Here is a 24,311-nt window from a genome sequence, read left to right on the forward strand (position 1 = left end):
TAGTGTTAAGAGTCTTTACGCCATGCCTACATTCAGAGTGCTTTGCTTGCTTAGGTTTATTGGCATACTACACCGCTTAAAGCACTGCTCGTATGGATGCAACTTGAACTGGTGAAGCTGCAATGTTGTTGGATTAGTTTATTCCACCACACCCGAACCAGACAATATATATAGAAACAGTGCAGTTCTGTCAGTATACCTGCATCTATACTAGGGACTTCTGCCAGCACAGCGACATCAGTCGGAGATCCTACTTCTTCACATCCCTGACTCACACAGCTATGCTGGCAGAAGTCTGTAGTGAAGACATAGCGTTATGGGAGCCGGTGAATGAGGCAGGCATCATTGGTGAGCCAGGATGGTGAGGAGTAAGTTCTGTTGGACATCTGGTATTTCTAAATAAACTATAACATTCCTTTTCCATTGCTACTGCCTCATGGCGAAGCTTGTTTTGTGTCCTGTACAATGCAGAATACATTTTTGCCACTTAAATAATAGCAAGGGATATTCAATACTGAGGCCATGTTTTTCATTACATTTCTGTATTTTTTACAGAAATCTTCACCTGCAATGTGTCTGTATCTATATTTGACAGTTTTCATTGGAGACGCTGGGTTGTTTGCTTAAGAAAGATCTGATACCCTGAAATAGGTCAATTTCTTGTTAAGTGACAGTTCATTGTTTCTAGAAGCTGATGTTCTGACTGAACATACAGAAGTCAACATTATTTAAGACTGTTTTGATCTCAGTGACATTGTTGGCTGTAACTTGTTATCCCAGTAGTATTGTCACTGAGGGCAAGGGAATGACTTGCTGGAGAATTTCCAAATAGACTTGTACTTGTGATCCATTATTCATTAAATGAGACAACCTATACAGCAGTTTAGGGTAGTCTAGCATAGTGTGTCTATTTACCTCTGATAGCTGGTGCTGTGTTCTATTGGTTATAAACCTAGAAATGTGTTGACAGCAACTTGCATAAAACAGAAGGTGAGCGTATTATTTTGGCAAATGCAAAAAATGTGATTAAAAACGGTTTAGGAATGGGCCAGAGCAGAACCCAAACACTTTGAATAGTGCTTTCATTACCCCCAGGTTCAAATTACTGCTGGTCATTCCACCTGGGCAGTAAGGTGACATCTATGTGAAAAACTCACATGCACAGCAACCTGCCTCGTAGAGCAAGAAAGACAAATGATATAGCACATTGCACCAATTCTTGTATTTGACACTGGGTCAAATTCATGGTCCTATCCACATCCTACAGGCTGCTAGTGGTTTAGGGCCTAACAACCTTAAAGGCCATTGTGCTCAGTGGAAACCCAAACAGTGATGGAGACCAGAGTGGAACACTCAGCATGTTCATAGTCGAAGGGGCCAGTTATAGAGCTCCATATGGGAAGAAATCAGGTTGAGCCTGGACTTGGCCATTTACAGAGTACATGCCTTTTCTCACAAGCCTTCCCATGATAACAGAGGCTGGCTTGAGGAGGAGAAGAAAAAGAAGGTCTGCAGCTAAATCATGGGTTGAAAGAGATCATGTGTTGTGGACAATTAGTTGTACAATTAAGTCTGTATTTGGCACTTGGGTTACTCTGTGATGGACACCCTAGAAATGCCTAACTATATAGGATCTAACTATGAAGCATCTTCACCCAAACTTGTTGAGTGGGGGACCTTTGGGAATGAAACCTTCCAAACTTTCTTTAGTCTCCCAAACTTTGGACATCTTAATATGGTCTCTCCAGCATAACATATAGCAGTCCAGAAGAATGTGTACACTTAGGTTTTATATTACACAGGTGCTGAGTGATGCTGTTGATTGTTAAATTCTGAAATAGCTCTTTTTCAAAGAGTAGGCCAGAGAATTACAAGTGGGATTTTTAGAGAATGTCTGTATTTTCCCTTGCTAAGACCTTAGTTCAACAAGGTAGTTAAGTACATGACTAACTTTAAGCCTGGGAGTACTCACTACTGATTTTATCTTTAAATTAGGCATTTGCTTTAATTGCCTTACTGAAATTGGGCCAAAGTTCTTAAAACAGTCTCATGAACTGTATAGGCATGAATTGAGCTGTAATTATGCTATAAAATTCAGCTAAAAATTCATTTCCAAATTACTTCTAATGAGCTCCAGTAAGTAACCATTGTTTATTTTTATATTATTTACTGACAAATGTGGTTTAAAAGTGCCTGAATAATACCACATGCCAGGAACGTAGTATACTGTGTTTTGCAATGGTTCTACCATCTACCAACCTAGGAGCACATAACAATGTTTAGGGCCTGTACACAGCTCTCCCATGTGGCAGTATGCTGAACTGCCACTAGGATGTTGCACCCACCCAAAGGGTTTCTGAAGAAGAACAATGAGAAAGACAAAAAACGGGGAATGAAGTTTAGAATGGGGGCAAAAACTTTCAGAAACTGTTGGGAGAGAAAAAAGGATGGGTGCAAAATCTGCACATGGGTTAAAAGAGTAAACAGAATGGTAGATGCCTTGTGATTTGACTTCCACATTTAATAGTTCATTTAGTCAAAAAGCTCTCTTGACTTTGTTCTACCTGTAACTGTACATAAATCACATTGAGGGCCCTGGAGTACTAGATGTCAGTAGATTGGGCCAGTTCCATCCCTGGTGCAAGTCCACTGAAATCAGGGGACTTTCACCAGGGATGACGTTGGCACATACAGGTTTTAATTATTCATACAGATGTCTCTTTTGATAGAAGGCAATATACATATATATATACTTGAAAGATACCATGCCTTCTGAGGTCAGTATCATCCTGCCAGTATTTAAAATGTATTTCAGCACTGGTAACATAACCACAGTGTTGGCTCTGCACAACATTTCTGGTTCAGTGAACAAAATTCAAACTCTGTCACTTTGAAGAAAAAATAGTCTCTCTCAGGATGTACTGTCAAAAGTCTGATGAGATGGAGCGCTGAAGCTTTGACTGTTTCTTTAGTTTTGACTCTAGAGTCCTTTGGGTTATTCTTTATTAATCTAAAGAAATCGCACCTTCTGGCTATTTCACGCTGTTTGAATTGTTAAACAAGCCTGACTGCTAGGTTTCCAATTCTGAAGGAGTTCTCGGAGCAGTATGAATGACCTCGGGCACTATTTTGATACCTGATAATATTCTCTAGATTTAGATGCTAGAGGTGTAGCCAGTGTTACACATTCTTATCATGGCAATGTTCTTAGAAGCAGAAAATCACAGTGGAATTTTTTTAAATTTCCAGGCTGGAACCACAGTTGCTTCTGGGTCACAGTTGACACAGCTGAAAAAGTTGTGGTGGGGGAAAGATAACTCTAAACCACCTTTCCACTTTCTTGAGCCTGGGCTAGCTAGGGACTGGAATTAAAGCTTGTTTTAAATTATGCTGGCTGTTGTGATTGTGCAGAAACTGCTGTGGTGTTTGAGTATCACTGTACAATTTGTCCTACCTGCTCCCACTTTCTATGGCCTCGTGCCTAGAGCACTGGACTGGGTCGCAGGAGACTTGGGTGCTAATCCCAGCGCTGCCACTAGCCTGCTTGGACGAATCACTTCATCTTTGTGTGCCTCAGTTTTCCTGTCTATGAATTGATGATAATGATACTTACCTTCTGTGTAAAGTGCTTTGAGACCCACTGATGACAAGCACAATATAAGAACTAGGTATTATTAATTATTATTATTATTATGTCATATCACCTCGCCACCAATATATACCCACTATGTGGAGTGGGGGAGTGAATGATGTTTACAATCAAGGCAGGAACTGTCTCTTGCTCTGTGTTTGTACAGTGTTTAGCAAAACGAGGTCCTGATCTCAACTGGGGTCCTGAGGTGCTACCATAATACAAATAATAACTAATAATCTCTGCCACTCAAAGAATTCCTATCTGTCAGGAGAAATACTCAGTTGGCAGGTGAGCTTTCTGCTTGCTTTGCAGCAGCTCAAAGAATTCTGAACCCAAGGCTGAGGACTGATCCCTCTGCTTCCTGTACTGGATACTTGTTTTAGCTCTTTTAATGCTTTTATTTTATGCATGTGTTTGTTTAATAATGGAGATATGTAATGCTTCAGGAGTCAAACAGCTTTATTCAGAATCTGTTCACATCATAACAGAAAATGTTCTTCTTTCTTTCTTTCTTTCTTTCTTTCTTTGATGTGGACCCCAGTGCAGAGCATTTGCAAGCTCAAATGCAAATAGGTTGGAATAATTTAAGAGACCAACAGTGTATCTCCTCATAACATTAATAGTTGCCTTGATTTGGAGACATTTGGCTCTGAGCAATGTGCAATTTGTTTGTTTTAAAATTCCTTTTCTGTTTTGGTTTTAATATTTAAATTGTGCTGAGTAACTTTGCCATGATAATAGTTTCCCTGAAAATAGATGTTTTCCCGAGCTCTTTTATTAGCAGTGATTGCTGATGTAGATTATTGTGGGGGATGAGAGATTTGTAACACAGTGGGTTATTCATTAGCTTTTCTAATATAGGGACTTGACAGAAAATCGTTCCAATGAAACAATTGTTTTATGTTCTAAGTAAAATGAATTTAATGATTCAAATAAATTCCTAGTTTCACTATATATATTTTATGAGTAATTCTTTGAGCAACTTCTTTAAAGGCATCCGGTACAATATCTGGAAGGAACCCTTCATCTACTGCTCTCACCCTCTTTAATTCTGGCTTCCTGTAGCCCTTTGTCCAATCTGAAGCCTCCTATCTCTGGCTGTCCCATCTTGCCTGCTGACTTCCCTTTATACCTCCCTCATTCCTTCCTAGTCTCTTATTTCCAACAACTCTCTGTCTTCTGGCACCTTTCACTCTGCCTTCGGGGATGATGCTCTTTTCCCTATTCTTAACCCTTCACTCAATCCCACTATCTCCCCTTCATCGCTTAGCTTCCTTGCAGGTTCTTCAGCTGTCTTTATTAGGAGGAGTGACTACCGTAGTCAAAACTGATGTAGGAGTGACTACCATAGTCAAAACCAAATGGAGCTACAGCAGAAAATTTCCAGTATAAATTGGCCTGCCTCAGGGGTCAGCACTAAACCCTTTTTTGTCTGCAGTTGTCATGGATGTGATAAGTGAGAATATTACAAACGGAGCCGCCTTGGAATGTGTTGTTCACTGATGACTTAGTGATATGTAAGGTTTCAGAGTAGCAGCCGTGTTAGTCTGTATCCGCAAAAAGAAGAACAGGAGGACTTGTGGCACCTTAGAGACTAACAAATTTATTAGAGCATAAGCTTTCGTGGACTACAGCCCACTTCTTCGGATGCATATAGAATGGAACATATATTGAGGAGATATATATACACACATACAGAGAGCATAAACAGGTGGGAGTTGTCTTACCACCTCTGAGAGGCCAATTAATTAAGAGAAAAAAAAACTTTTGAAGTGATAATCAAGCTAGCCGAGTACAGACAGACAGTTAAATAACAAGTGTGAGAGATTCAATGTTTGTAATGGCTCAACCATTCCCAGTCCTTATTCAAACCGGAGTTGATTGTGTCTAGTTTGCATATCAATTCTAGCTCAGCAGTTTCTCGTTGGAGTCTGTTTTTGAAGTTTTTCTGTTGTAATATAGCCACCCGCAGGTCTGTCACTGAATGACCAGACAGGTTAAAGTGTTCTCCCACTGGTTTTTGAGTATTTTGATTCCTGATGTCAGATTTGTGTCCATTAATTCTTTTGCGTAGAGACTGTCCGGTTTGGCCAATGTACATGGCAGAGGGGCATTGCTGGCACATGATGGCATATATCACATTGGTAGATGTGCAGGTGAACGAGCCCCTGATGGTATGGCTGATGTGATTAGGTCCTATGATGATGTCACTGGAATAGATATGTGGACAGAGTTGACATCGGGGTTTGTTACAAGGATAGGTTCCTGGGTTAGTGGTTTTGTTCAGTGATGTGTGGTTGCTGGTGAGTATTTGCTTTAGGTTGGGGGGTTGTCTGTAAGCGAGGACAGGTCTGTCTCCCAAGATCTGTGAGAGTAAAGGATCATCTTTCAGGATAGGTTGTAGATCTCTGATGATGCACTGGAGAGGTTTTAGTTGGGGGCTGAAGGTGACAGCTAGTGGTGTTCTGTTATTTTCTTTGTTGGGCCTGTCTTGTAGGAGGTGACTTCTGGGTACTCGTCTGGCTCTGTCAATCTGTTTTTTCACTTCAGCAGGTGGGTATTGTAGTTTTAAGAATGCTTGATAGAGATCTTGTAGGTGCTTGTCTCTATCCGAGGGATTGGAGCAAATGCGGTTATATCTTAGAGCTTGGCTGTAGACAATGGATCGTGTGGTGTGTCCTGGATGGAAGCTGGAGGCATGTAGGTAAGTGTAGCGGTCAGTAGGTTTCCGGTATAGGGTGGTATTTATGTGACCATCGCTTATTAGCACAGTAGTGTCCAGGAAATGGACCGCTTGTGTGGATTGATCTAGGCTGAGGTTGATGGTGGGATGGAAATTATTGAAATCATGGTGAAATTCCTCAAGGGCTTCTTTTCCATGGGTCCAGATGATGAAGATGTCATCAATGTAGCGCAAGTAGAGTAGGGGCGTTAGGGGACGAGAGCTAAGGAAGCGTTGTTCTAAGTCAGCCATAAAAATGTTGGCATATTGTGGGGCCATGCGGGTACCCATAGCAGTGCCGCTGACTTGAAGGTATATATTGTCCCCAAATGTGAAATAGTTGTGGGTGAGGACAAAATCACAAAGTTCAGCCACCAGGTTAGCTGTGACATTATCAGGGATACTGTTCCTGATAGCTTGTAGTCCATCTTTGTGTGGAATATTGGTGTAGAGGGCTTCTACGTCCATAGTGGCCAGGATGGTGTTTTCTGGAAGATCACCGATGGATTGTAGTTTCCTCAGGAAGTCAGTGGTGTCTCGAAGATAGCTGGGAATGCTGGTAGCGTAGGGTCTGAGGAGAGAGTCTACATAACCAGACAAGCCTGATGTTAGGGTGCCAATGCCTGAGATGATGGGGCGTCCAGGATATCCAGGTTTATGGATCTTGGGTAGCAAATAGAATACCCCTGGTCGGGGTTCTAGGCATGTGTCTGTACAGATTTGTTCCTGTGCTTTGTCAGGGAGTTTTTTTAGCAGATGGTGTAGTTTCTTTAGGTAATCCTCAGTGGGATCAGAGGATAATGGCCTGTAGAATGTGGTGTTAGAGAGCTGTCTAGCAGCCTCCTGGTCATATTCCAATTTATTCATGATGACGACAGCACCTCCTTTGTCAGCCTTTTTGATTATGATGTCAGGGTTGTTTCTGAGGCTGTAGATGGCGTTGTGTTCTGCATGGCTGAGGTTATGTGGCAAGTGATGTTGCTTTTCCACAATTTCAGCCTTTGCACGTCGACGGAAGCACTCTATGTAGAAATCCAGTCTGTTGTTTCGACCGTCCGGAGGAGTCCACGCAGAATCCTTTTTTTTGGAGTGCTGGTAGGGAGGATTCTGTGGGTTAGTATGCTGTTCAGAGGTATGTTGGAAATATTCTTTGAGTCGGAGACGTCGAAAGTAGGATTCTAGGTCACCGCAGAACTGTATCATATTCATGGGTCTGGAGGGACAAAAGGAGAGGCCCCGAGATAGGACAGACTCTTCTGCTGGGCTAAGAGTATAGCTGGAAAGATTAACAATATTGCTGGGTGGGTTAAGGGAACTACTGTTGTGGCTGCTTGTGGCATGTAGCAGTTTAGATAGTTTAGTGTCCTTTTTCCTTTGTAGAGAGGCAAAGTTTGTCTTGTAAATGGCTTGTCTAGTTTTTGTAAAGTCTATCCATGAGGAAGTTTGTGTGGAAGGTTGGTTTCTTATGAGAGTATCCAGTTCTGAGAGCTCATTCTTAATCTTTCCCTGTTTGCTGTATAGGATGCTGATCAGGTGATTTCGCAGTTTCTTTGAGAGTGTGTGACACAGTCTCTCAGCATAGTCTGTGTGATATGTAGATTGTAATGGATTTTTTACCTTTAGTCCTTTTGGTATGATGTCCATCTGCTTGCATTTGGAAAGGAAGATGATGTCTGTCTGTATCTGTACGAGTTTTTTCATGAGGTTGATGGATTTCCACTCCATACGGCTAAATGCAGTGCCTTGCATAATGAAAGGTTTCAGAGTAGCAGCCGTGTTAGTCTGTATCCGCAAAAAGAAGAACAGGAGGACTTGTGGTACCTTAGAGACTAACAAATTTATTAGAGCATAAGCTTTCGTGGACTACAGCCCACTTCTTCGGATGCATATAGAATGGAACATATATTGAGGAGATATATATACACACATACAGAGAGCATAAACAGGTGGGAGTTGTCTTACCACCTCTGAGAGGCCAATTAATTAAGAGAAAAAAAACTTTTGAAGTGATAATCAAGCTAGCCGAGTACAGACAGACAGTTAAATAACAAGTGTGAGAGATTCAATGTTTGTAATGGCTCAACCATTCCCAGTCCTTATTCAAACCGGAGTTGATTGTGTCTAGTTTGCATATCAATTCTAGCTCAGCAGTTTCTCGTTGGAGTCTGTTTTTGAAGTTTTTCTGTTGTAATATAGCCACCCGCAGGTCTGTCACTGAATGACCAGACAGGTTAAAGTGTTCTCCCACTGGTTTTTGAGTATTTTGATTCCTGATGTCAGATTTGTGTCCATTAATTCTTTTGCGTAGAGACTGTCCGGTTTGGCCAATGTACATGGCAGAGGGGCATTGCTGGCACATGATGGCATATATCACATTGGTAGATGTGCAGGTGAACGAGCCCCTGATGGTATGGCTGATGTGATTAGGTCCTATGATGATGTCACTGGAATAGATATGTGGACAGAGTTGACATCGGGGTTTGTTACAAGGATAGGTTCCTGGGTTAGTGGTTTTGTTCAGTGATGTGTGGTTGCTGGTGAGTATTTGCTTTAGGTTGGGGGGTTGTCTGTAAGCGAGGACAGGTCTGTCTCCCAAGATCTGTGAGAGTAAAGGATCATCTTTCAGGATAGGTTGTAGATCTCTGATGATGCGCTGGAGAGGTTTTAGTTGGGGGCTGAAGGTGACAGCTAGTGGTGTTCTGTTATTTTCTTTGTTGGGCCTGTCTTGTAGGAGGTGACTTCTGGGTACTCGTCTGGCTCTGTCAATCTGTTTTTTCACTTCAGCAGGTGGGTATTGTAGTTTTAAGAATGCTTGATAGAGATCTTGTAGGTGCTTGTCTCTATCCGAGGGATTGGAGCAAATGCGGTTATATCTTAGAGCTTGGCTGTAGACAATGGATCGTGTGGTGTGTCCTGGATGGAAGCTGGAGGCATGTAGGTAAGTGTAGCGGTCAGTAGGTTTCTGACAAATCTGACATCAGGAATCAAAATACTCAAAAACCAGTGGGAGAACACTTTAACCTGTCTGGTCATTCAGTGACAGACCTGCGGGTGGCTATATTACAACAGAAAAACTTCAAAAACAGACTCCAACGAGAAACTGCTGAGCTAGAATTGATATGCAAACTAGACACAATCAACTCCGGTTTGAATAAGGACTGGGAATGGTTGAGCCATTACAAACATTGAATCTCTCACACTTGTTATTTAACTGTCTGTCTGTACTCGGCTAGCTTGATTATCACTTCAAAAGTTTTTTTTCTCTTAATTAATTGGCCTCTCAGAGGTGGTAAGACAACTCCCACCTGTTTATGCTCTCTGTATGTGTGTATATATATCTCCTCAATATATGTTCCATTCTATATGCATCCGAAGAAGTGGGCTGTAGTCCACGAAAGCTTATGCTCTAATAAATTTGTTAGTCTCTAAGGTGCCACAAGTCCTCCTGTTCTTTTTTTTAGTGATATGTGTGGAGGATTGTGAGACCCAGCAAACCAACTTTGAACAGTGGCAACACAGTTTTGACCAGGTGGGACTTAGAGAAAACATTGTTAAGACTGAGGCTTTGATAACTGAGGGAGGAGGACCAACAATAAAAGATATTCCAGGAAGAGAGCTTAGAAGAGTGAAAGAATTTAAATAGTGAAGAGTGAAAGAATTTAAATACCTGGGATCAGTGGTTCCTAACCATGGAACAGCCTTCATATTTCTGTGATTCAGACTTCCACCCTCTCTTTGGTCTTTTAAACTGCTGCTGAAAATCCACTTCTTGCCAAAAGCCTTCAAACTCAGAAGGCAAGAACACCCTGGCAAGAACACCCTTATCACTTTCACTTTATATAAATAAGTTGCCATCATCCTCTGCGTAAACCACAGCATTTTACTCTGTTGTTTGCCTATCTTTCAGATTATGAAGTCCTTATGGATTGGAAGTCTGTGTATTTACAATGCACCCATCACCATCACTGGCATTGTGTTTTATATAAGGACTGAGTATGATGTCAGCACTTAATCAGCAATAGCATGCTTGGTCAAAAAGAAGCTGAAATAAAATGAAGGTTGGAATATTTTGCCTGAGAGAAGAGAGATATTGCTCTTGTAGATTATTTTACTGTATGAGAACTAAATCCTCTAAAAGAATGAAGAGTACTTGTGGCACCTTAGAGAGTAACAAATGTATTTGGCATAAGCTTTCGTGGGCTAAACCCCACTTCATCAGATGCATTCAGTGGAAAATACAGTAGGAAGATATATATACACAGAGAACATGAAAAATGGGTGTTGCCATACCAACTCTAATGAGTTGGTATGGCAATTAAATAGCCAATTAAAGTGGGCTATTATCAGCAGGAAAAAAACATTTGTAGTGATAATCAGGATGACCCATTTCAAATAGTTGACAAGAAGGTGTGAGTAGTAATTTTCCCCCTACTGCTACTCACACCTTCTTGTCAACTGTTTGAAATGGGCCATTCTGATGATCACTACAGCACATCCTTTGGCCTGCACCGCTTCCTGCAGCCCCCATTGGCCTGGAATGCGAACCGGGGCCAGTGGGAGCTGCGATCGGCTGAATCTGCGGACGCTGCAGGTAAACAAACCGTCCCAGCCCAGTGGATTTCCCTGATGGCCCGCGTGCCAAAGGTTGACGATCCCTGCCTTAGTGCAACATACAACTGTCTGTTGGCAACTATGTTGTGTCATAGGCAGCAGCGTACCAGGGAAATTCAAAATATCATTTTAATGCTTACCAACCTGGTAAACTTCTTTTTTTAAAATGTCTTGACTAAAATCTGATAAATAGCACTAGTAAGCTCATATGACCTTTTATGGAATTGAGGCTCTCAAACTGTACCATAGCCTCTTTATGGATAGAAATTCCGTGCTTGAACAATAAGAGTATATCAGTAGGAACCACCAGACCAGGATGGTGAAGGAGATTGTCGGACACATAGATGAACATGATATGTTGAGGAAGATTCAACATGATTTTGGAAAGGGAAATCATGACTCACCAATCTATTTTTCTTTGATGGATTCACCAAGCATGTTGGACAAGGGTGATACAGTGGGTGTAATATATTTGGACTTTCAGAAAGCCTTTGACAAGGCCCCTCACCAAAGGCAGGGTAGGTCTTCTCATTGATCAGTAACTGAGTAAAAGATAGGAACCAAAGGGTAGGAATAAATGGTCAGTTTTAACAATGGAGAAGGCAAATAGCAGAATCCTCCAAGGATCTGTACTGGGTCCTGTGCTGTTCAACATATTCATAAATGATCTGGAAAAGGGGGTGAACAGTGAGATGGCAAAATCTGAAGATAATACACAATTACTCAAGATAGTTAACTGTGAAAGTTGACTGTGAAAGGTTACAAAGGGATCTCACTGAACTCAGTGACTGGGCAATAAAATAGCAAATGAAATTCAGTGTTGATGAGCGTAAAGTAATGCGCACTGAAAAATATAATCCCAACTACACATACAAAATGATGGGATCTAAATTAGCTGTTACCACTCAAGAAAGAGGTCTTGGAGTCATTGTGGCTGAAAAAATCCACTCAGTGTGCATCGGCAGTCAAAAAAGCCATACGGAATGTTAGCAACTATTAGGAAAGGGATAGGTAGTAAAACAAAATATATAATAATGCCATTATGTAAATCCATGGTATGCCCACACCTACAATAATACATGCAATTCTGGTCACCCCGTTTTACAAAAGTTATATTAGAATCGGAAAAGGTACATAGAAGGGCAGCAAAAACAATTAAGGGTATGGAACAGCTTTTATATGAACAGGGATTAAAGACTTGGGCTGGTCATTGTAGAAAAGAGACTTGGGGGGGAGATATGATAGAGGACTATAAAATCGTGTGGTGTGGAGAAAGTGAGTAGGGAAGTGTTATTTAATCCTTCACATAATACAAAACCAAGGGATCACCTGATTAAATTAATAGGCAGGAGGTTTAAAACGAACAAAAGGAAGTACTTCTTCACATAGTGTACAGTCAACTTGTGGAACTCATTGCCAGGGTATGTTGTGATGGCTAGAAGCATAACTGGGTTCAAAAAAGAATTCAATATCTTCATGGAGGATAGGTCCATCAATGGCCAAAATAGTCAGGGATGCAACCCCATGCTCTGGGTTTCCCTAAGCCTCTCACTGCCAGAAGCTGGCACTGGATAACAGGCGGATGCATCACTCAAAATTGTCTTCTTCTGGTCACTCCCTCTGAAGCATCTGGCACTGGCCACTGTTTGAAGATAGGATACTGGGCTAGATGGACCATTGGGCTGACCCCATATGGCCATTATTATGTTCTTACATGATAGAATATAATAGAATCTTCTTTTCTCCAGATTGGCAGCCTTGCATCTAGCATGACTGCCTGGTTTACATTGGGAGGGTTGGCCCATAATAAATGAATGTACCAAACTTCAGAGGCCTGACTTTCAGACATGCTGTGTACATACAGCTCCCATTGATTTCAGCTGGAGTTGTGGCTGCTTAGCACCTCTGATAATCAACTCCAATAGTCCCGCTCCCCGGGAACATGAACATTAAATGCGTCAGTCAGCAAGCGACCTGTGACAGGCACCTGCTTTATATTACATGTTTATTTATAAAGCTCCTTAAGATGTTTGACTGAAAGGTGATCTGCTGTATAATATTACTATTAGAAATACCTTCTCTGATATCAGCCAATAAAATGTGTGGCTATAAGGTTTTCATTCTGGTTTTCTTCATCCAACATGAGTCACCTCTTTTTTTGTGAATTGAAAGGGCATGAAGATAGGAGTGTTTGGCTGATATTGTTGATGAGTGAGTCAGCATAAGTTGCTTTGCTTGCACAGAGCAGCAGATGTAAGAGGCTGAACATATCACCTTCATGGCATGCTCTCAGACCATGGTGGGGTTATTTTTCTTTGCGTGGAATGCGTTGCTGTACAAAAATGTTTCTTTTTGCACAATAAGTTGTGTAAATGGAGTATCGCATACATTTGCAGAATGTAGGCAAAACCTCCCCCATGGAATTTGCTAATAATGGCCACCTTTTTCATTTGGTCTTTCAAGTTGTTTTAATTTATAGTTTCATAACTACTACAGTAGCTGTTTTGTTGTTGAGATACATACAATAATGAAACAGTTCAGCAACCCACCTTCATCTTGAATCTTAGGTATCACTGAAACCATATTTCCATCAGGATAATTTTTTCCTGACCTGAAATTGTTGTTCACATTGTTGTCTTTATGAAAAAAAAATGATCAGGTTTAGTACTGAAAGGGATACTGTTACATTTGCAGGTATCAGAATTTAGCATCGCTCACTCGCGAGTCAGGTCATATCCTTGAGATTCTGACCTCTCACCCTTCTCTTTGAATCCCTCTGCTGTTTTCCTTTGCCCACTACATCAAGTTTAAATGTCTCTACTCATCTTCAGCTTCTTCCCTCCCCACCCCACATCTTGGATCATGTTTCTTACCTTGTTCCCAGTCCCCAGCTTGCCAGTCTCAATCTCCCCTTCCTTCTTGCATTCTCATCTTCATGCCTTTTGACATGCTGGCTCCTACTGAATAACCTCCCAAGCCCAGTACCCCCACCCTCTCCTTATTCAGATCCCTAATTCCCACTGCTTTGCTTCCATATGGGTTGTATAGTGAAAGGGAGTGGAGCGGTTCCAGGTTGTATTGGTCTTTTCCATGAAAAAGAATTCTGGTGCGCATCATACTATGCCACTTGTTAGGATGTGTAATCAGTGAGAGGCAGCATGGTCTTGGAATGAAGCATGTGAGTGTGAGCCAGGAATTCCTGAACTCTAGTGCCAGATATTCCATTGGTTTGCTGTACAGCTTTGGGGGAAATTACGAACACCCTCTGTATGACAGTTTTGTCCAGCTGTAAAATGACCAGGGATAACACTCCACCTCACAGTAGTGTTGTGAGGATTAATTAGTTAATGCAGCACTTGGAGAATGTAAAGTGATACCTCAACATTTATTATTAATGGTTCCTAAGACGTATAGCAAAATAGTGTTGCTGTTCATTGGCTTGTATAGGAGGGTTTTATCCACTTGATCCAGATGTGTTTCCAGATGTTTTCCACAAAAATGGCATAAACCAAGAGCCAGCTAGACACTTCCTGTGAAATCCTGGCCCAATTGAAGGCAATGGGAGTTTTGCCACTGACTTCAATGGAGCCAGGATCTCACCCAGAACTCATGTGGTGGCATTGCATTACTACTGGCTGATGCAGTGTCTTATAGCAGTGTTCTTTTGATTCACTGAACACTAAAATAAAAATGTACGACAGTTTTAATTACTCTACACTGCACACAACGATTTTAAATATTAAAACCTATTGTACCATGATTTAATGTGCATGTCACACCATAAATTCTTTATATTGTAGTTCTGTGTAGTGTGGACTAATCCCCCGCCCCTATTTTTTCCTTAAATCGAGCATCAATCTTCAAAACTGAATTGCTTTTAAAAATTGGAAGTCTTCCAGTAACTCTAATCAGCGTGTTCATTTATGCAACACCATAACCCTGATTTGATATTTTAATTGTTTTAATTAAGAGTATTATATCACCCTAAACTCACACAGGAATGTACAGCATTTTCTCTAATGTCCAAGTGTTAGCATTTGATCTGCTTTTCAGATGCACAATTTAGCGAGTACAGTAGCCAGATGCCCGGTTTTCGAAAGTCCGGTCGAAAAGGGAACCTGACAGTGTCCGGTCAGATCTACTGACCGAATACCCAAACTCCAGTTATTGCGAGTGGGGGAGGCAGGGAGGCACTGAGTCATCACCCGTGCCAGCCCCTACTTAGCTGGGACTGCCTCCTACCTGTGTCATGCGGCTGCAGCTCCCAGCCCTGGCTCCTCAGGCAAGTCCCTCCTGATCCAGGCAGGGAGGTGGGAGGAGAAAAGCAGTGAGCGACAGGGGAGACGGGGGAACAGGAGTGAACGGGGCTGGGGGCTCAGTGGGAAGGGGCAGGGTAGGAACGGGGCCTCGGGGAGGAAGAGGCGGGGCAAGGGTGAGTCCTCAGCGGGAAGGGGTGGGGAAGGAGAATTCCTGCTGGAGTGTCCAGTTGTAAAATATTACAAAGTTGGCAACCCTAACTATGTATAACTGTGCTATTGAGGTTTTTGGAGATTTTTTTACTGGGAAAAATTATGGTGTGATTATGAGTGTTTCATCTATTGCATGTTTGGTAATAACATGAAAGATCTCCATTAAGAGAATTATTTACAGAGATGCTGCCACTGCAGCTAGCATTCTAGGTATGTGCTGACAGATTGGCTAATGGACAATATTAGGAGTCAAGATACCTGGCTTCTATTCTCATCTCAGCCATCTACTGATTTTTTTAAGACGTTAGTTACCTTATTATTAGGTGCCAAATTCAAAATGAAGGGTGCACTACATTTGTCTTTAATGAACCTTACTGTTCTCTGCTCTTGATTTTGGCAGATATTACTTATTGTTCTGAACTATTGTTAATGAGGGAAAGCTTGCGTGAAAAGGTGGGGTTTGTATCATGTTCCAAAACTGGTCAATATGATCTGCAGTAATGAAGTCTGCAGCTGGGGCTGAGTCATACCCTCATCTGGTGTAATCTGGCATAGCTCCATTAAAATTCATGGAGTACACTGATTGGCACCATCTGAAAATCTGGCCCGAGTCTCTAAGTTACCAGATACTAGTCCTTTTAAAACCTTAACAATTAGGACCAGGACTTGGAATCAGACTCAGAAATTAATGCAGAGCCTAGCAGTGTATGTGGAGAATTGGTGTGATGCACTTTTTGTGATCTGTCTGGCTTAAAAGGTGGAATTTAGCATATTGCTCAATTTTTTTGTATGACTTTCACCACTTTTCCCGGGTGGTGTGGTTTGCAGTAATATAAATTGAAGGTGAAAAAAACATAGATTACAATGTCTAGATCTGCTCCAATCATAATTATTGCTGGGCAACTGAAGGGAGAACAATGCATTTCTTGCCGTTGTTTTTATCAGTGTGTTTCAAAAGCCAGAACAAGGGGATTCTTGATGCTGAATACTGAGCTGTGGAACACCCTATCGGCAGAGTTCTGTTTTCATAGCCTGTTGTTACCTCCTTAATCTCAAAACAGGAAGGAGTAAAAAATCATCACGTCTAAGCAGCCAAACCCAAGTATTATATATTATTTTAACACTGTGTTATGCATAATTATTATGCTTATTTCAGTGCTGTTTGTATTTTCGGCCTTGATACTATGGCAGTATAACTACCTAAAATCGGAAAGTTAGCAGTCCTGCCAGTTGGATTTGTGTCATTTGGCAATCCTCGGTTATAGAGCTGTCATCTTTGTACAGGTCTTCAATGTATTCTACAGTGGGTCCCAACCGTACAAAATGCTTTTGGAATGCCATAGTTGTTGATCTCTTATTTAATTTTCAGGTGTTTTAGTTTTATTTTGCAGCACCATCAAAATGCCTTCTTATCTTGAAATCTCATGCTACCCTCAATACCAGAGGGCCACTGCACAGTACAAGTATATTTGCTGCATAATAAAACCATATTTTATTAACTAAAACTCATTAATTGCATAATTAAACTCCAGGGGTTCAGTTCATAAAACATTTAAGCACCATTTATCCAATAATTTGGCACGCTCGCCTCAGAAAGAAGCGGGCAGCACCTGTTCTTAGTTAAAGCATGTACTACTAATTCCATCAGACATCTTTCATCTTCTAGTAAGAATCCCTTTGTTATACAGCCAAAGTGTCCAGAGCCTGATAGAAGAAAAGAAACAAATTGAACAACTTTCCTTGCAAGCACTGTTGTGCTTTGTCCCATGCATTAAAGGATCTCCTGATAAAGATCCACAAAGCCACTATATTGTCTTCCTTTAAATCCTTCCTTAAAACTCACCTCTGCCCTGATGCCTCCAATACACTTGACAATGAGCAGGCAGCTGGCATAGTGTACTCACTGCTTACAATGCTAATCCTAATTGTCTGCCTGTTACCTGGTGCTGGCTCTGCCCATGTATTGTCTTACATCACATACTTACACTGTAAGGCCCAGAGTCTCAGAGGTATTTAGGTGCCTAACTTCCATTGGGCCTAAGCTCTTTGGGTCAAGGCCCATCTTTTCATGATGTATGCATACAGTGCTTGGTACAATGCTGCCCCAATTTCCAGTTGGGACTGATAGGTACGACCGTGTTATATATAAATAATGGTAACGGCTCAGGTTACTTCACAGAGATTTAATAAATAAGATGAAAATGGAAGGCTTCTACACCCTCAGCATCCATCAAAATGAAACAGTTGTCCATAAATCTTGTTCATCTGTATTTAGGGTTGAAATAAGAGGAGAAGCTTCTTTTCAAGAAGCTAGAAGTCTAAATAATAAGATGGGTGAACTAGAGTGCCTTGTGATAAAGGAGGATATTGATATAATAGGCATCACAGAAACCTGGTGGACTGAGAGCAATAAATGGGATACAATCATTCCGGGGTACAAAATATATCGGAAGGACAGAACAGGTCGTGCAGGTGGGGGGGAGTGGCACTATATGTGAAAGAAAATGTAGAATCAAATGAAGTAAAAATCTTAAGTGAATCCACATGTTCCATAGACTCTCTATAGATAGTAATTCCATGCTCTAATAAGAATATAACATTAGGGATCTATTATCAACCACCTGACCAGGACAGTGATGGTGATGATGAAATGCTAAGGGAAATTAGAGAGGCTATTAAAATTAAGAACTCAGTAATAGTGGGGGATTTCAATTATCCCATATTGACTGGGAACATTTCACTTCAGGACAAAATGCAGAGATAAAATTTCTCGATATTTTAAATGACTGCTTCATGGAGCAGCTGGCACGGGAACCCACAAGGGGAGAGGCAACTAGATTTAGTCCTGAGTGGAGCGCAGGAGCTGGTCCAAGAGGTAACTATAACAGGACCACTTGGAAATAGTGACCATAATACAATAGCATTCAACATTCCTGTGGTGGGAAGAACATCTCAACAGCCCAACACTGTGGCATTTAATTTCAAAAGGGGGAACTATGCAAAAATGAGGGGGTTAGTTAAACAGAAGTTAAAAAGTACAGTGACTAAAGTGAAATCCCTGCAAGCTGCATGGGCACTTTTTAAAGACACCATAATAGAGGCCCAACTTCAATGTATACCCCAAATTAAGAAACACATCAGAAGCAGGAAGCCTGCTAAACAACCAGTGGGGCCCCTTGATGATCGAGATAGAAAAGGAGCGCTTAAAGACGATAAAGTCATTGCGGAGAAACTAAATGGATTCTTTGCTTCAGTCTTAACGGCTTAGGATGTTAGGGAGATTCCCAAACCTGAGTCGGCTTTTGTAGGTGACAAATCTGAGGAACTGTCACAGACTGAAGTGTCACTAGAGGAGGTTTTGGAATTAATTGATAAACTTAACATTAACAAGTCACTGGGACCAGATGGCATTCACCCAAAAGTTCTGAAAGAATTCAAATGTGAAGTTGAGGAACTATTAACTAAGGTTTGTAACCTGTCCTTTAAATCGGCTTCTGTACCCAATGACAGGAAGTTAGCTAATGTAACACCAATATTTAAAAAGGGCTCTAGAGGTGATCCCGGCAATTACAGACCGGTAAGTCTAACGTCGGTACCGGGCAAATTAGTTGAAACAATAGTTAAGAATAAAATTGTCAGACACATAGAAAAACATAAACTATTGAGCAATAGTCAACATGGTTTCTGTAAAGGGAAATCGTGTCTTACTAATCTATTAGAGTTTTTTGAAGGGGTCAACAAACATGTGGACAAGGGGGATCCAGTGGACAAAGTGTACTTAGATTTCCAGAAAGCCTTTGACAGGGTCCCTCACCAAAGGCTCTTACATAAATTAAGTTGTCATGGGATAAAAGGGAAGGTCCTTTCATGGATTGAGAACTGGTTAAAAGACAGGGAACAAAGGGTAGGAAATAATGGTAAATTCTCAGAATGGAGAGGGGGTAACTAGTGGTGTTCCCCAAGGGTCAGTCCTCAGACCAGTCCTATTCAACTTATTCATAAATGATCTGGAGAAAGGGGTAAAAAGTGAGGTGGCAAAGTTTGCAGATGATTCTAAACTGCTCAAGATAGTTAAGACCAAAGCAGACTGTGATGAACTTCAAAAATATCTCACAAAACTAAGTGATTGGGCAACAAAATGGTAAATGAAATTTAATGTAGATAAATGTAAAGTAATGCACATTGGAAAAAATAACCCCAACTATAGATACAGTATGATGGGGGCTAATTTAGCTACAACAAGTCAGGAAAAAGATCTTGGAGTCATCGTGGATAGTTCTCTGAAGATGTCCACGCAGTGTGCATAGGTGGTCAAAAAAGCAATCAGGATGTTAGGAATCATTAAAAAGGGGATAGAGAATAAGACTGAGAATATATTATTGCCCTTATATAAATCGATGGTACGCCCACATCTCGAATACTGCGTATAGATGTGGTCTCCTCATCTCAAAAAAGATATACTGGCACTAGAAAAGGTTCAGAAAAGGGCAACTAAACTGATTAGGGGTTTGGAACAGGTCCCATATGCGGAGAGATTAAAGAGGCTAGGACTCTTCAGCTTGGAAAAGAGGAGACTAAGGGGGGATAAGATAGAGGTATATAAAATCATGAGTGATGTAGAGAAAGTGGATAAGGAAAAGTTATTTACTTATTCCCATAATACAAGAACTAGGGGTCACCAAATGAAATTAATAGGCAACAGGTTTAAAACAAATACAAGGAAGTTCTTCTTCATGCAGCGCACAGTCAAGTTGTGGAACTCCTTACCTGAGGAGGTTGTGAAGGCTAGGACTATAACAGCATTTAAAAGAGAACCGGATAAATTCATGGTGGTTAAGTCCATTAATGGCTATTAGCCAGGATGGGTAAGGAATGGTGTCCCTAGCCTCTGTCTGTCAGAGGATGGAGATGGATGGCAGGAGAGAGATCACTTGATCATTGCCTGTTAGGTCCACTCCCTCTGGGGCACCTGGCCACTGTTGGGAGACAGGATACTGGGCTAGATGGACCTTTGGTCTGACCCGGTACAGCCGTTCTTATGTTCAATACTTGTCACCTCTGGTCAGCTGTCCTCCAGATGTCACAGACCCCCCCCCCAATCCAATCACATGTGGGGTTTCCATGAACTCACTGAATGGGGGAGCATCACATAATGTTTCTGCTCCTGCTTCTTCTTCATTCAGGGCTTTCTGTCAGTTTTTCTGCCCCTTTCCTCCCTTCTGCACCACTTAGACAATAAAGAATTTGGCCTTTTATTTTTAACTCATACTAGCTTATTTGTAACTAGTGCTGGGTTTTTTTTAATGCATTTCCTAAAATACTGTGAAGAAAGTACACAAGCTGCTCTTACCATTTCCCATGTCAGTTTTAAAACGTAAACATTTTTATTTTAAAAAACTGCACAAAAGTAGAGATTTTTTTTTTTAAAGAAGGTTTTTGTGCTTTTTTTTTGCATGCATGCAGAAAGTAAGGGGATATTTATTAGTTCATTCTCTTTGGTGCCACCATCTCTTGCAAATGCATAGCATATAATTGTAGCTAAAATTGAATAAGGTCCAGCATATATTCCAGTTGGGAACTTGTGATCATATCTTCTATTGTTGGGTTTGATTTTTTTCCCAGTACTGTATAGTATTTGATTTTTGTTCACATTTTCCCTCTTACCTAAATCCTACCCTAGTCAAATCAGTGGAGTTTTTCTTATGATTGTGATAGATATCCTGTCACCAGTCTAACCCCAGAACTCCCAGTGACTTCATCTAGGTTCTTCATGCAGACTAATTACAAGATATGGTGCTAAAGCCTAATATACAATAATATTCCTCATTATTGCCGTGAATTGTAATTAAGTTAGAAGCAATGAACATGCAGCAAGAGAGATATCTCTTTAAGGAATCGAAAAATATAATCTACAAATGCTGGGTAGGGAAAAGCCGCATTAAACAAATCTGTGAGAAAAAGATCCTAAGACTAATTGAGCCACCAATTAGAACTGTTTGTTCTCATGTAAAGACCAAGTGCCATAATTATGCCATTGATCCACACCCTAAAGACTCATTGATTTTGCAATGTATTTTGTGTGTGAAAGCATGGTAAAAGATATGGCTTTTAGTGAAAATCGACTTCAAGAGGATGAATGATGGTCTAAACACCTTGTTTCAAATCATTTAAGGAAAGTTGTAAAAACTCAGTTATTCTTACATTGGGACTAGGGTTCTCCCTGCCACAGGGTGTCTGTTGGGAGCTCCAGTTCTCTTCTTTTTATACAGGATATATTCAATCTTACAGATGTTCACACTTGGAAATAGTGCCATGAGTCAGGCTTGGGTCCAGAGCAATGGCTTTCTTAGATAGTGCAGACGGGATACAGTGTTTTATGGGGAGAAAGATATGTTCTGCCTTACTTTTCCAGTACTTTTCAGTCATATGATTGGCTGCAGAGGACCATGAAGATGTTTATGGAAGAAAATATATTGTTGTAAGGGAAGAGGGGGATGAAGGGTTATCATGAAGGACAAAAAGAGTTCCTGAAAGAAGACGTGTGACAATAGTCCAGGTCAAATATTTGGGCTAAATATAAAATAATAACTTGGATTCATGTGGTACTTTTTTTTTAGGTTCTCAAAGACCTTTGCAAATAATTAACTAAAGTCTGTGAGGTGAGGAATTATTATAATAGTGATTTTGATATTCCTTTTACCGATAGGTGAATTGAGGGACAGAGAAATTAAATGTGAGGCAGCAAATCAATGCCCTAGGTAGGACCAGAACCCAAGAGGCTTAAATCCTAGACCCCAACTTGAGAACACTAGTGGTATTAGTTGCACAAGGTTTTGTATTATTTCATGAAATATTTTACAACTACAATAGTTCTGATGATCATACACCGGTTATTAAGATAAGATTTTTAAGTGGCACTGATGTAATAAAGTGTTTTGGATGTAAAGATTTATCCTTGTTTTGGAAAGCTGGGATTTTCAAAGGTCCCTAGCGGTGTAAGGAGTGCCGCTCCCATGAAAGTCAATGAGAGTAGGGACCCTAACTTCAGTAATTGCCTTTGAAAATTGCAGTCTCTATATTTAACTACTGCACAATATCTTTTTGCTGTGAATACTGCTCTTCCCCCAGGCCCAGTACTGACAAAACATTAATTTGGAAATAGTGTGAAGAAAATGTTTGCATGAATATAAAATTGGGCACAGCTGTTCTAGGAAAACACACAAGTAAAATGGTATGGAAAATGCAAGCAAGGAATCCTGTTATGTTTAAAATATGAAACTATGTGGGAAGAGAGTAATGAGAAATTGTGGTGAAAATGATTTCATTTAAATAGGAAATATTTCCTTTATGGACCCAGTGAGTTAAGGATTCATGAATATTTGTCAAAGTTAATGTTGTGGAACTGAGCTGTGTTGCTCTTTCCTGGAGAATTAAAGGTGTTGTCTTCTTCTGTATTACATATTCTCTTTTAAAAATGAAGAGAATGCAATGATTAATACATATGCTGCTAAACTCTCAAAAGTGATAAGAGCTTGATTCAGCTACAGAACATGAGCATTTTGCTTCCTGTGAAAAACTAATGAACTGTATGAATAGAGGAGTCAAAGCTGCAAATGATGAATGGTACTCTCCCCAGGAAAGTTAATCTTTGTTCAGTTTCTGGACTTGCTCGGGAAGAGAACCATAAAACTTTTTCACTCTTACTCTTTCAATGTCACCCCCTGTTATATGACTCATGGTCAGGGTGAAAGAACAATGCCTTTTCTACCTTTCATGGTACATACTGGGAAATATAGTAGTTGCAGATGCAGATTTTAAAATATCTGAATAAAAATGACTTATTTTATGGTTTTCCTCACTAAAACAATGCATCAGAGACTTTGTCAAAAGAGCTTTTGCTTACTTATAAAAAAAGTCTTGTTTTCTTATTACACAAAATGGCACCACATATAGCCTGAATATTGACTTGTAAGAAGCCATTATAATCTTACATTAAACTGGCAAATCTGTAACACAGAGAACTGTTAAAATCTGTTTTATTCTTGACAGAATATTATTTTAAATTAACATTTAGCTTTTGGGCAAACTAACAGCCAGTTTCCAGAAAAGGATAATACATCTTTTCATGAGCTGTTTCTCACAGCTTGGGAGAATGTTCGACCATATATATTCATTCAGTGAGATTGTTTCTTGGATTTCTTTTTCTATATTGTTGTATTCTAACACAGCACACTAAATACGCGATTCTTCAGAAAACTAGTGTAGGTCTGATGACTTGGGAAAACGACTAATTGGTTTTCCACTGGACATCTTTGTCTGGTGCTCACTTGGGTCACATTTGTACCATATGTACAGAATGATGAGCTTGAGGCCATTACAAACCAATTGCAATTATATTAGCCACTTACCTTGAATTAATTTCTCAGTCATAATTGTATATGAAAAATAGCTGACTTAACGTCAACATTTTCAATACACAAGCAAATGAGGATGTATCTAAAACAACATGTATTTGACCAAGCATTCATCATGAAACTCCCCTTAAAATCAGTGGGAGGGTGGGAAAATAAGACATGTAGGTTTGTGTTCTTGAGATATTCCCGTATATGCACCATGGCAAAGTTATAGGTATTATGGGAACCCTAAACTTTGAAAGATTATGCATACAAAAGGCAGGAAATTTAGTTACTGTACATTTTTGTTATTGTTGTAAACATGAGAGAGAAAATATTTGAACAGACAGATAAATCCACACAACTAAGTTCTACTCTGTTACAAATTCAAAGTAATCTTGTGAAGTCAGTGGAGTTACTCTAGATTTACAATGGAGCATTTGGTCCACAGTGCAGTTTTTTGGATGATTGTACCAATGCAT

The 24,311-nt window shown here is 40.4% G+C and overlaps 1 protein-coding gene across 9 annotated transcripts in view; it reads left to right on the forward strand.

Moving 5' to 3' along the window:
• MAGI2 (membrane associated guanylate kinase, WW and PDZ domain containing 2) overlaps positions 1-24,311 on the forward strand; it is a 1,106,753-nt gene that overhangs the window by 72,909 nt on the left and 1,009,533 nt on the right. The window lies entirely within an intron of this gene.

Source organism: Chrysemys picta, chromosome 1, assembly GCF_011386835.1.
Source record: "Chrysemys picta bellii isolate R12L10 chromosome 1, ASM1138683v2, whole genome shotgun sequence".
Taxonomy (NCBI): Eukaryota; Metazoa; Chordata; order Testudines; family Emydidae; genus Chrysemys; species Chrysemys picta.